Source organism: Chiloscyllium plagiosum, chromosome 10 (genome assembly GCF_004010195.1).
Source record: "Chiloscyllium plagiosum isolate BGI_BamShark_2017 chromosome 10, ASM401019v2, whole genome shotgun sequence".
Taxonomy (NCBI): domain Eukaryota; kingdom Metazoa; phylum Chordata; class Chondrichthyes; order Orectolobiformes; family Hemiscylliidae; genus Chiloscyllium; species Chiloscyllium plagiosum.
The window spans coordinates 69,258,540-69,269,714 of record NC_057719.1 but is presented as its reverse complement, the minus strand read 5'-3'; the positions used below and the strand labels follow the sequence as shown (position 1 = coordinate 69,269,714).

General features: G+C 39.8%; 1 long non-coding RNA gene across 2 annotated transcripts in view; it reads right to left on the bottom strand.

The window, feature by feature from the left end:
• Window positions 1–7,282: 7,282 nt before the first annotated feature.
• The window catches only part of LOC122553751, a 43,331-nt gene continuing 39,438 nt past the window's right edge, over window positions 7,283–11,175 (bottom strand). For both annotated transcript variants that reach the window (XR_006312831.1, XR_006312832.1), the window contains one exon: window positions 7,283–9,881. This is a non-coding gene — a long non-coding RNA (uncharacterized LOC122553751). The remainder of the gene's footprint in view (window positions 9,882–11,175) is intronic.

The following is an 11,175-nucleotide window of genomic DNA, read 5'->3' as shown; positions in this document are numbered from 1 at the left end:
TCCACTACATCTCCAATTTTGGTGTCATCTGCAAACTTACTACCCGTACCTCCTATGTTCACATCCAAATCATTTATATAAATGATGAAAAGCAGTTGACCCAGCACCGATCCTTGTGGAACTCCACTGGTCACAGGCCTCTATTCTGCAAAGCAACCCTCCACCACCACCCTCTGTATTCTACCTTCAAGCCATTTCTATATCCAAATGGTTAGTTCTCCCCGTATTCTATGTGATTTAACCTTGCTAAACCAGTTCTCCCATGAGGAACCTTGTTGAATGCCTTACTGAAGTCCATATAGATCGTATCCACTGCTCTGCCCTCATCAATCCTCATGTTCAAAAAAACTCAGTCAAATTATTGAGACACAATTTCCAACTCACAAATCCATGTTAACTATCCTGAATAAGGGTTGAAACGTGTGGTGCTGGAAAAGCTCAGCAGGCCAGGCAGCATCCAAGGAGCAGGACAATCGACGTTTCGGGCATAAGCCCTTCTTCAGGAAGAAGGACTGAAGAAGGGCTTATGCCCGAAATGTCGATTCTCCTGCTCCTCGGATGCTGCCTGGCCTGCCGAGCTTTTCCAGCACCACACTTTTCAACTCTGGTCTCCAGCATCTGCAGTCCTCACTTTCTTCTATCCTGAATAAGTCCTTGCCTTTCCAAATACATGTAAATCCTGTCCCTCGGATTCCCTCAAACAACTTGCCCACCACCAATATTAGGCTCACCAGTTTATAGCTCCCTGGCTTTTCCTTATTAAGGGGAGGTTTACCTTTCTTAAATAGTGGCACCACATTAGCCAACCTCCAGTCTTCCGGCACCTCACCTGTGACTATTGATGATGCAAATAGCTCAGCAAGAGGCCCAGCAATCACATCCCTCGCTTCCCACTGAGTTTGAGCATACATCTGATCAGGTCCTGGGGATTTATCCACCTTTATGTTTTATAAGACATCCAGCACTTCCTCCTCTGTAATGTGGACATTTTTCAAGATGTCACCACAATCTATATCTTCCATGTACTTCTCCACAGTAAACACAGATACCAAATATCTTTAAATTATGAGGAGATGCCCAATCTAAAAACAACAACCTTTTGCCTTTACAGGAAACGATTACTTAATTGGCTGTAAAATGCTTTGGGATGTCCAGAAGTTGTGCAAGATTCCATATAAATGCAAGCTTGTTAACTCACTTTTTCTTTATTCATTTCGATTGATTGTTTCTTATTACATGTATTATTTTATTTAAAAGATACCTATGCTCCAAACATGCACTTACTTTGAAAGCGCTGAAACATTAGAAGAATTCTGCCTTGGTAGAATGTCGATCAGAGGCCCCAGTCTGCTAATAAAAAACATGAATTAATTTTTTTTTAAATTAATACTACATCATTCCAGCCACATTCACTTATCCAAAGCTACTGTATGGTATACATTGTAAAATACTCCACAGGAGATTTTGCATCGTACAAAGACATAACATACATAATTATTGGAAGTTTCTACTGCCTGTGAATCTGAATATAATATAATATATTATGTAATAATATAATAGATTCCAAAGTGTGTTTAATGAACAAAACTCAAATTGAAGCCATTATTGAGGTGAGTAGAGTAGAGAAATCTGAAGGCATATGGGAGGGGGGGGGGGGGGGGGAGCTGTGGTGAAGATGGGTATAACAGATGATAAAGCCTGGAACCAAAACTTAGAATCATAGAGTGATAAAGATGTAAAATTTGGAAAGAGACGCTTGGGTCTAGCTCGTCCATGCCAACCAGATATGCTAAATTTATCTACGCCATTTGGCCCATGTCTCTATAAATGCTTCCTATTCATATATCCACCCAGATGCCTGTTAAATGTTGTAATTGTATTAGCCTCCACCACTTCCTCTGGCAGCTCATTCCAAACAGTCACCACTCTCTGCAAGAAGAGGTTGCCCTTTGAGTCCCTTTAAATATTTCTCCTCTCACTTTAAACTTACTCCTGAAGTTTTGGGTTGCCCCATCCCAGGGAAAAGACCTTGTCTATTTACCCTATTCATAATTTTATAAAGCTCTATAAGTCCCTCAGCCTCCGACACTCCAGGGAAAACAGCCCCAGCCTATTCAACCTCTCCCTGTAGCTCAAACCCTCCAACCCTGCCTACATCCTTGTGAATCTTTTCTAAACTCTTCCAAGTTTCACAATATCCTTCCTCTCACAGGGAAACCAGAATTACACACAGTATTCCAAAAGTGGCCTAACCAATGTCATGTACAGCTGCATCATAACATCCCAACCTACTATGCTCAATGCACTGACCAATAAAGACAAGCATACCAAACGCCATTTCACTATTCTATTTCCCTGTGACTCCACTTTCAAGGAACTATGAACTGGCACTCCAAGTTCTCTTTGTTCAGTAACACTCCCTAGGACCTTACCATTAAGTGTATACGTCCTGCCCTGATTTGCCTTTCCAAAATGCAGCACCTCACATTTATCTAAATTAAACTCCATCTGTCATTCCTTGGCCCATTGGCCCATCTGATCAAGATCCTGTGGTACTCTGAGGTAACCTCCTTCACTGTCCACTACACCTCCAATTTTGGTGTCATCTGTGAACTTAATAACCATACCCCCTACATTCACTACCAAATCATTTATATAAATGACAAAAAGAATGGATCCAGCACCAAATCTTGAGGCACACCACTGGTCACAGGCCTCCAGTCTAAAAAACAACCCTCCACCACCACCCTCTGACTTTTACCTTCGAGCCAGTTCTGTATCCAGATGGTTAGTTCTCCCTGTATTCCATACGATCGAACCTTGCTAAGCAGTCTACCATGAGGAACTTTCTTGAATACCTTATTGAAGTTGATATAGATCACATCCACCACTCTGCCCTCATCAATCCTCTTCATTAGGCGAGGCAAAAGCAAACAACCAAAGATCTAGTCATTAGAGAATAGTTTGGAACCAATTAACACTTGGGAGAATGGTAAGGTCCAGAGCATGACAAAAAAGGTCATGTGAAAACAGTGCATTGTTTGTTTGTATCTTATTTATTCTTTTAATTAAACTTACAGGTCTAATAATCTCTGTTCTTAATCACACAGCTGGTTCACTACATATTCAGTGCAGAACCCAGAGAGGGTGCCTACATGGAAATCAATGATATATTAAGTATTCGATAATAAGTCTGTAAAAAGCTCTGACAATTTAAGATGGTAATATTGACAGGTGCTGATGCATTGGGTTGTATTTTTTATTGCCTATTTGATTTTCCAATCATCACAGATATCTGAACTGGGAAACAAATATTCTATGTAATTAGGTAACAATGGCAGCCAAATAAAACATGTACATATTTTCAGAGGAAATTTAAAGTTTGACAGATCATCAGACTCTTTATAGGGATGCTAGTTGTTTACAGACAGGTGACTATGGCTGAAGGAAGAATTTTGATCCATTGTCTTTTTCATGTAGACAGGATTTCAACTGTTGACTGCTGATTAGTCTACAGTTAGTTTCCATCCAGTAGATAATAACACATTGATACATAGCAGTGTTTTGTCATGTTAGAAATGAATCATTGGGAAGTATTTTTTCATAAATGTGAAGGTAACAAAGTTTGTAAATTTACATTCTTGCACTTCAGCAGATTATAGTCTGAATCCAGATGTGACAAATCTCCACTCCTCAAATGAGGAGCAGCATGTGATGTGTGCCTGTAAACCGGTGATAATTAGCAAGTGTTCTTTATTTGTCCCTAAGTGTTGCTAATCTAGCTATTGAACAGATGACAGCTTACTCCAGAATATAGGAAATGCAAGACCTGCTTGTGATACTGAACCAAAGTACAACCAAAAATATGACATTAGTTTGGAAAATGATAACAAAAATCTAATTGGACAGGGAATTTCAGATAGCAGACTGTTGTAAATTTGTTTTATCTGATTGGTCTGTGGTGTACATGTAACTGAAACAATTGAGTTACTCCAGAAGACTTCTGTAAATCAACAGTGCAACACTTTCTTTCAAAGTACTTTATTTGCTTGATGTACTTTTCAACAAACTACATACATTTTTGCTTACTGCGTATAGGGAATGACAACTTGTGCCAGAGTGTGTGAAAACAGAACACGTATTCATCCCAATCATTAGCCAACCCTGACTATGTTTCACCTTATCATTCCTGGAGTAATGGAGGGTGAGGGATCACCTTATAGAGGTTTATAAAATCATGAGAGGTATGAATAGGATGAATAGCCTAAGTCTTTTTCCTAGGATGGGGAAGTCCATAACTAGAGACCTAGGTTTAAGGTGATGGGGGAAAGAACTTGAAAAGGACCTGAGGGGTAACTTTTCTGTGCAGAGGGTGATGTGTGTATGGAACAAGCTGCCAGAGGAAGTGGTGGAGGCTGGTACAACAAAACATTTAAAAGACATCCATATGGATATATGAATAGGAAGGGTTTAGAAGGAATATGTGCCAAATGCTGGCAAATGGGACTAGGTCAGGTTGGGATGTCTGGTTGGCCTGGATGAGGTGAACTATTTCTGTGCTGTATGACTCTATTCAGTAAAAGTAGTGTCAGCTTTTGCAGCACATAATTGTAAGTTGTAACCTTTGTATGATTGTGATTTTCTGTAATTGCTTAGAAACCAGTGTCATGCTTATAACGGACACTATTAGATTTCAAAGCTTTTAAACATTTTTTATTTTCTAATTAGATCATGAGTTGAAAGAGTAAATGTTAAATTTAATTAGTTAATGAAAGGAAGATATTGTTTTATCTGATATCAGTGGTTAGAAGCACGTACTCAATATAAATGATTAAAATTCTTTCCAACCTGCAAGGCCGAAATGTAACAGTAATATAGGCGAAAGTGAGGACTGCATACTCTGATGAAGGGCTTTTGCCTGAAACGTCGATTCTCCTGCTCCTCGGATGCTGCCTGACCTGCTGTCTTTTCCAGCACCACACTCTCGACTACAAGAGTATTATAACAATAAACAGTATATCTTTCTTTTTCTGGTTATTTTGGCAATCAAACAAGGAAGTGGGATTAACAGTGCAGTGGGTGACTTGATTTTAGCTCTATTAATGGAACTATCCTGAGATCACAAGGCCAGCCTGTCCCTCCTCAGAATCTTCCTGTACTGTAAACTTTACAGTTTTAATGTAATACCTTAATCGTCTCCATGTGACACTCCCAAATCCACTGGGTCCCAGTCAGGCTGTGTACTTTTTCACTCTATTGGCCTGTTAATGCACAAACCTGACCTACTTTCACTTGGCCTTGCTCCCAGCTGCAAACCTACTTTTGATCTCACCTCCTTGCCTCTTCCACACTCTAGGCCCTAACACAGTTGTATATTCCCCACACATGCTCCACACCCTCTGTAAATAATATCACTGGAGATGTGCTAACTTTGTTTTAGAATCTTAAAGCTTGTGTTCTTAAATCAAGTTCATTGAAATTATTTTCCTTCACAGTAAAACTGACATTCCTCATTGATTGCCTTGTGTAAATAAAAACTGAACAATTTCTGTAGTGGGTGGTCCATCCAAAACAGCAGTGTTATACCTCAGTAACAAAATTTAACGTCAACCAATATAAAGTGTGTTCCACCTGAGCAACATCCTAGAAAAAACTAGATCACTACTCCTTTTGTTTTAGCCTTTAAGTCCTTTCATGATCTGGAAATAAGGTGAATAGCAAAAGTCTTTCCCCCAGAGTACGGGAACCCAAAACTAAAGGGCAAAGATTTAAGGGGGCGGAGAAAGATTTAAAGAGGAATTGAGGGGTAACTTTGCTTTTACACAAAAACTGGTTTTGTGTGGAACAACCTGCTAGAGGAAGTGGTAGATGCAGGTACAATTACAACAAAACCGCGTTATGAAGGAGCAGTGCTCTGAAAGCTAGTGCTTCCAAATAAGCCTGTTGGACTATAACCTGGTGTTGTGTGATTTTTAATTTTGTACACGCCATTCCAACACCGGCACCTCCAAATTATAACATTTAAAAGACATTTGGACCATAGGTAGTTAGGAAAGTTTTAGAAGGGTATCAGTCAAATGCAGGCAAATGGGACTAGTTCAGTTTGGGAACCTTGATCAGTATGTGCGAGTTAGGCTGAAGGGTCTGATTCTGTGCCTTGACTCTATAATGATGACTATGAATCTGTCAGATTTCAAACAAATCTAGCTCATTCATTGTCCTTAAGGTAAGGAAGCTTAACGTCTTATCATGGTCTGGTCTATTGGTGATTCCAGCCTCTCACTCATGGTTATCTTCTGAACTAAGCAGCCATGCACATATATCAAACTATTGAGCTGCAAGGGTTTCAAGAAAACACTAATTACCTGCACCTGAACTGGGAATAAACAGCTTTTCCAGTCATATGCATTCTGTTTCTTTGAAAATCCAATTATCTAAAAACCATCAACTACAGCTCCAATTTTGTCCTTTTCAGCATACAGCAGCTCTCTGTTGAACAATGCAGCTAGCCTCACTCCCTCGCCTTTACCTAGATTGGATCTGCTTCCATCTCAATTAGTGCATTCCAGATCTTAACCATTCTCTTCATGAAACAACATTTCTTCACGTTGCCACTGGTTTATTTGTCATACGTATGAAGATTGTGTACTCTGGCTCTTGACCTTTCTGATTCTCCTATGATATTTAAGAAATTACCTTCATTCTGTTTAAAGCATTTTTCATCCCTTTTTTCTGGCAATTCAGGAGACCAATAGGATACCTACCACTTTGTTGCAAACATGTGTTTTTTGTAGCAGTGAATGTTGCAATGAATGTATTTTCTGTAGCAAGGAAGCCTGGGAGCCAATTTCATCAGCTAAGCGAGCGATGTTTCGAGGCAGTAGGAGTAAATGAGCTTCCAGATGTGCAAACCTCCTCTGCACTGTACTGTAAAGAGCAAACATGAATAAGTGTAGTCAAATCACTGCTGCATTAAGTTATTATGACAGTTTTCTATGAACCTTTTAATGCCTTGCTAGATTAGATTAGATTAGATTACTTACAGTGTGGAAACAGGCCCTTCGGCCCAACAAGTCCACAGCGCCCCGCCGAAGCGCAACCCACCCATACCCCTACATTTACCCCTTACCTAACACTACGGGCAATTTTAGTATGGTCAATTCACCTGACCTGCACATCTTTGGACTGTAGGAGGAAACCGGAGCACCCGGAGGAAACCCACGCAGACACAGGGAGAACGTGCAAACTCCATACAGTCAGTCGCGGGAATTGAACCCGGGTCTCTGGCGCTGTGAGGCAGCAGTGCTAACCACTGTGCCACTGTGCCGCCCACAGTTGTATTAAAATGCTGTTGTATTAAAATGTATGTGTTCCTTTTTTAAAGCTTGAAATGTTGTTATTGAGTTAAGGAAGTGACAACACTTTTTTAAAAATCAATTAAATACATTGAATGTAAAGGCATAAACAAATTCTGGCAACACATAATCACACATTAGAGTTACATGTATTGAAATAAATGTCCAGAATTACATATAAGAATGTATATGAGTGTTATGAGTTAAATCCTTGCCAGTGAGTAAGATCTAGTATAGGGATCCTGGAAACATTTTATAAGACTGCAACAGTATTTGTGAACATACATGGATTGTTTAGTAAGGATAACAAAAGTAAATCTAGAAGGGGTGTTGCTTTTTCTGTTTAATGAAGATGGATTGTGTCACTCCGATGTGATGGAGGTAGGGATGAGGAAAAGGGTGATGGTGGAAAAAAAACTAAGGGTATCTGTTACTGGATACCAGATAAGGAGTGTGGACCAGCAATTTTGCAGGTAGGTATAGGAAATGTATATGGAAACATGCAGTCCTGAACAGATGACCATGCATGACCTTGTCCACTATTGAGGCTTTTACATCAAAGTGCTATTATTAAGACAAGTGTGGCAGATCTGATTCACCCGAGTTTAAGATTAGGCTAATAGCAAAGAAGATCAGATTGATTTAATTGGCCTGTGCTCAGTAGTTGAGTTGGTTACAAATCTTGCCAGAATGATAATGACATCAATCTCCTTGCATAATCATTCTAGTTGTGCATCTGGATAGGCAGGGAGTGCGCAAGGTAATGAAGTACCCAGATTTTTTGAAGACAGTTTCTAATTCTCTGATTTGCTGAGTAGATATGGCAGTTATTATTGGTGTCTGAGTATAGCCAATCAGATTATAGGGAAAAATGTGCATTTTTATATTGTGTCTTTTGCAATCTCAAAGTTGTAAAGTGTTTTAGAGCAGTATATGTGTAGTCACTGCTCTAAATATGGGAGAATGCAGCAGCCAATTTATGCTCAGAAAAGTCCCAACAGCAGACTGTAATAATCCAACTTTAGATTTGGTTGTGATATTGGAGTACACCAGGGAGAACTCTCCTATTCTTCTTTGAAATAGTGTTCCAGTATATTTTTTGTCTACCTGACAGTGGAGACATTTAACATCTCATCCAAAGGACAGCAGGTCTGGCTGTGCAGCATCACTTGATACTGCATTGAAGCATCAAACCAAAGGTTTGTCCCTGGAATAGTATTATAATCCACAGGCCGGAAAGAACTGGCAACATGCTACCGAAAGCTATAACTTACACTCCAGTAACAATGATTCCATGCTGAAAACCCTGATGTGGTTCTCTTGAATATTTAATCATTGGCTACTCTGGAAATTAGTTTCACTATATATACCAACCCTCTTCAAAACTGAATTATGTGAATCTTTGTTAATATAGATTGTGAAGATGACAGAAAACACTCCTGCTGTCTAAACAGGCTGCCATTCCTAATCAGTCCTTTTCTAGCCAAAAGGATGAATTTCTGTTAAGAACCACCTTGTTGTTATCAATACAGTGGCTACTGCTAGTTAGCGTACAGAAAATATTTTTAACTCACTCACTTGCACACTACATGCACTTCACATGCATGGTAATATGATCGTAGATGACATTAATGTGTACTGTAAAGGTGCATGATTAATGCAACTGCCCTTTGAAGGGGCTACAAACACTAAAATAGAGCCCATGTGCTTAGGTTGAAAAGCAGTAACTCTGCCCTTGTTCAGCCATTGTTCACTTCTAGATTGCATTTATCAGCCCACTCTCCCAGTCACACCAACACTGAAAAGAACTATGGGTCACTATATTTTTGTGCTTGTGAAATGGAATGTTATAAATAGAAGTTTCTTTTACTTTCTCTAGTGGCCATTCTAGCAGCTCTCACCCCTCACTGCCCTGTCTATGTGTCTCTGATGTAGAAAAGGAAATAGTCCAATATAATGTTCCATAAGTAATCCATCAAGAAATATAAAATGACAACTATGTTAAAGCTGAAAAATTGACATTTCACCACATCATTGTATGTACTTTAAGATATTTAAAAGTTTTGGATTAAACATTTTTCATAACCACTTTCACTGCTGTATTGTTAGTAATTCCTGTAAATGTCTCGCTGTAAATTTATACTATTAAATGGGACATTATTATCCGTGTCAATCATCACAGTTTGCCAATATTTAGAAATGTTACTTATCTCAGTTTAACAGTTTTCTTCTCCCTGAATAAGTACCAAAAATCCTTCTGTCGCTGTAATGAAAGATGTGCTAATACTCTGCTATTTTTCACAGGCCTTTGTCCTTTCTGCTTGTGCAGGAAATTTTGATGTGCTGGTATTGTCCTGCTCTCCTTTGAAAGAATTTTAACGAGTTCCTGGTAATCTGCTTCCAGGGATCCCAGATGTTGTCTGATATCTTCCAGTTGTGATAATCCTGGAGTTCCAATGGACATAAAGTCACTGGTTGATGTTTGAATCATTGGGCTCAGATTCGGATACCCTGACTCTTGTTCACCTTTTAGTAAAATAAAAATACCACTGAAGTGAAGCAAAAAAAGATACAATACATTTCCATTTGTTATTCTTACAATAAAAAGCCAAGTTCTAATTTACCTCCAGTGTATGTAACCAGTACCATGTAACGCTGAATCCCAAAGTGTAATGATTTTGGTGGTGCAAGTCCAACTTGATGTTAGTAATCTTATGGCATCAAAAGAAGCTCTTACCTTGAGTTTTTGTGTGATATGTTAAATTGTTGCTTTACCCTCAAACGTAGTTGCTGTACTGCTTTACTATTCCATGATGTAGGAAATATAACATGCTTTGTGGTATATCATCCATATTGATGCACCATTGATGCAGTCCCATGTCCAGAAGCGTGCACAAGATGATAATCTAGGAACAGGAACAAGCTACATAGACTCTCAGGCCAGCTCTGCTAAGATCACAGCTGATTGGATTGTGACCTCGAAACCACTTTACTTCCTACCCCGATACCTTCTGACACCCTCACATTTGTCAAGAATCCATCTACCTGTGTCTTAAAAATATTCATGGAGTCTGTCTCCATCACGTTCTGGGATGAGAGTTCCACAGATCCATGGCTGGTAAAAGATGGGGTGCTGTGGATAATTTCCACCCCCCCAACGCTCCCACTCCCCCCCCACCACCACCAACCACCTTACCTGTCTCCAATAAATGACTCATTGAGCTGAATCGTATGTTTTGTTTTGGCTGTCAGTTGCATGAGTATTTTGGTGGGCTGTTGGACATGATGTCTAGCATTTGACACTACATTTATTGAATTAAATATCTATTCCATACCTATGGCATGCCTTGTGTCTGTGTCTAGTCCCAACTGACCACATGCCTTTTCTGAAACCACAATGCATCACTCAGCAGGTATCCACCAAAAGACTGGCATCTCTGGTGTAACCAAAATGTAAAAGGTGGCTGTTCATCCAGACAAGCAGTGGCATTCTGAAGCTGCTTGGTGATGGACATTCAGTCAGAAGGGGAAAATGATGCTATGATTCTCCAACAGGGAGTCAGACATCCTGGTTGAGGGTGTGGTGCAGATGAGTGGTGTTCTCTTCCTGGAGTACTGACAGGAGGTCACCATATCACCTTTCAGCTATCAGCACTAACAGTTGTCTCATCCACTTTCAGGTCACTCAATCTCTCCCTTCCACTCAATCCAGGAGAAGATAGCCCACATTAAAACAGAAACAGCCTGGGTGAGTGAAGGGTGTTAAACATCAGGCTTCTCCCCCTCCTCAGGACGGAATCCTTTACGTTTCAGGAGAAGG